Genomic DNA, 3,112 nt, shown 5'->3' with positions numbered 1-3,112 from the left:
TCTTCTTCTTCCTCTTCCTCTTCCTCTTCCTCTTCCTCTTCTTCTTTAAGAGAAGCAAGGATGTATTTAGCTCACAGTTTGTGGGCCTTTCAGCCCACACTCGGTTGGCTCCTAGGCAGAGTGGCACATGGCAGAGGGCAGCCGTTCAGGGCGGCAGAAGACAGCAAAAGCAGCAAGAGAAAAAGGGGAGGACAGGTTTTCAATTTTGATCCTAACCTGGGCAACTTAGTGATTTAGTGAGCTCCTTGCTCAAAATAAAAGAAAGGGTGGTCATGTGGCTCAGTGTGCAGGTTGTGGCTTCAATCCCTAATATCACAGAAAAAAAAAAAAAACAAAAAAACTCCAGAATGTCCTCATTATTCTTAGAGGGTACACATACATGCTGAAATATTTAGGGATCAAGTATTAAGATAGTGAAGCAAATGTGCGTGTGGGAATATTTAGAGAAGGGGGGAGGGAAACATCCTCCGTCTGCTTTTATGGGTTTTGTTATTATTATTTGGTTTTGTTTATATCCTAAGGAATGAATGCAGGGCCGCTGTACTGGGCTACATTTCTCAACTTCTTTGAGGGGGGGGGCAGGTACTGGGGATCGAACTCAGGACCTTGTGCTTGCCAGCAGGTACATATGCTGCTGAGCTATCTCCCCAGTCCCAAAATATATTTTTATTTTGAGATAGGATCTTACTAAATTGCTCAGGCTTGAACTTGAGATTTTTCTGCCTTAGCCTCCCAAGTGCTGGGATTACAGGTGTGCACCACCATACCAGGCTTGAGGGAACAAATATTGTAAAATACTAACAATTGTTGATTCTAAGGGAGGGTGTATGGGAACTTATTGTGCTAGTCTTTCGACCTTTCCACATACTTTAAATTTTTTCATAACAAATATTTGAAGTATGAAAACAGGTTGGAGTCAGGCACGATGGTATATGTCTGTAACCCCAGCTCTTAGGATGCTGAGGCGGAAGGACATTGTGAGTTTCAGGCCAGCCTAGGCCACATAATGAGTTCAAGGCCAACCTGAACTACACAGTGAGACTCTGTCTCAAAATAAGAGTCAGAGAAAAAGAAAATGCAGGCTAAAACCTGATGGAGGTTCACGGGTGAGAAGGTCGTCAACCCCCCTCTCGTGTGGGCCATGAGCCCAAGTAACTCAGTGGTGGAGTTACTTGGCATGTATCCTGTCAGGTATTCCTTAGTAGCAATTCTGGAAGAACCTCTTGGGAAGAATCCAATTTGGTATGGAACCCTGAAGCACAGAGATGCTGGGGTGGTTCAAGTCACCAAGGTAGACAGAAAAGCTGGTGGCTACACCCGACACATGTAGGCCGTAGATGCACCCCCAACACATTTTTTTTTTAGTGCTGCCTCATGAGCCCAGGGCCTTTGCACTAAGCTCTGTACTCTGCCCCCCTATTTTCCCCTTGCCCTTTTTATTTACTTATTTATGAGATAGGATCCTTCTAAATCAATAGGGTACCCAGGCTGGACTTGAACTTGGAACTCCTTTCTCTTATCTTTTTTCTTTCTTTCCGTTCCGTTCCGTTCCATTCTGTTCCGTTCCGTTCCGTTCCTTTCCTTTCTTTTTTAAGACAGGGTCTCACTATGCAGTTCAGGTTGGTCTCGTAGCCTGGTTGGTCTGTTCTCAAACCAGGTCTTCCTGCCTTATCTTCCCAGGTGCTAGGATTACAGGTGTATACCAGCATGCCTGGCTACAAAAACAGTTTCTTTTTCTTTTTCTTTTCTTTTTTTTTTTTTTGGGGGAACCAGGGATTGAACTCAGACCCTTGTGCTTGCCAGGGAAACACTTATTCCATTGAACCATCTCCCTGGCCCCCTTCTTTTTCTTTTCTTTCTTTTTTAGATATATTTGGTTCAGGGTCTCACTATGCAGCTTGGATTCATAGTCATCCTCCTGTTTTAAGCCTCCCCAGTGCTTGGATTACAGGTGTGCGCCACCATACCCAGTCTTGGTGGCAGGCTCACTGCACCTGGGGATGGGCTGGTGCAGCATGTGGTGCTGGGGATCGAACCCTGGTCCCTACACTTGCCTAAGCAGGTGCTTAGTTGCTATCTTGCTGGCACTTATGGTACAATTTTTTGATGTTGTTAAAGCCTTTAAGAGTCTATTCAGGGGGCTGGTGAGATGGCTCAGTGGTCTAAAGCACCAACTTAGAACAAGCTAAGCTAAGCGAAGCACAGGGACTGCGGTTCAATCCCCCAGCACCACATGCCAGCCAGCACGCCCCCTTGTGGGCTGAGCTGCCACACACACTCAATAAATAAATAAACAAATAAAAAAAAAGTCTATTCAGGGGGCTGGTGAGATGGCTCAATGGTCTAAAGCACCAACTTAGAACAAGCTAAGCTAAGCGAAGCACAGGGACTGCGGTTCAATCCCCCAGCACCACATGCCAGCCCGCCCCGCCCCCTGGTGGGCTGAGCTGGACACACACATAAAAAATTTAAAAAAAAAAGAGTCTATTCAGTTGGGTGTGATGGGCACACCTGTAATCCCAGCACTTGAGAGGGTGAGGGAGGAGGATTACCATGATTGTCATTCTCTTCAGAGATGAATTACATAGTTGAATTACATAGTAAGACCCTGTTTTAAAACAAAATATGAAGTGCAAAAATATCTTCCCTGTGCAAAATGAAGAATAGGTCCAAGGAGACTTGTACAAAGAAATCTACACCCAGACTCCCCATCTGGTGCCTTCTGGCCCAGCTGCTCTGAGTGGAATGTGGGCCCCAGCCTCCCGCTCTGAAGCCAGCCTGACCCACTCTCCACGTGCCCCTGCCTTCTGCACTGACGCTGGAGCTGTATGGAACAGACGGGCCCAGAAAGGGCGTTGTGGGCACTCTGCTGCCCACTCCCTGCCTTGGTGAACATCCCTGGGGGGTCCTGTTCTGGCTCCACCTGACCCCTCCACAGAGCCCCAGCTGCATCTTCCAGCACCTTCACGACAAGCCAATTTTTGAAGGCTTGGCAGGCTCTGCCATGTAGCCCGATCCTTATATTCGGTTTTCTGTGATGCAATACTTCATTCTTTTTTTTTTTTAATTTTATTTATTTATTTGTGTGTGTGTGTGTGTGTGTGTGTGTGTG

This window comes from Octodon degus, unplaced genomic scaffold (assembly GCF_000260255.1).
Source record: "Octodon degus isolate 3935 unplaced genomic scaffold, OctDeg1.0 scaffold00344, whole genome shotgun sequence".
NCBI classification, from domain to species: Eukaryota; Metazoa; Chordata; class Mammalia; order Rodentia; family Octodontidae; genus Octodon; species Octodon degus.
Note: the sequence above shows the minus strand (reverse complement) of the source record.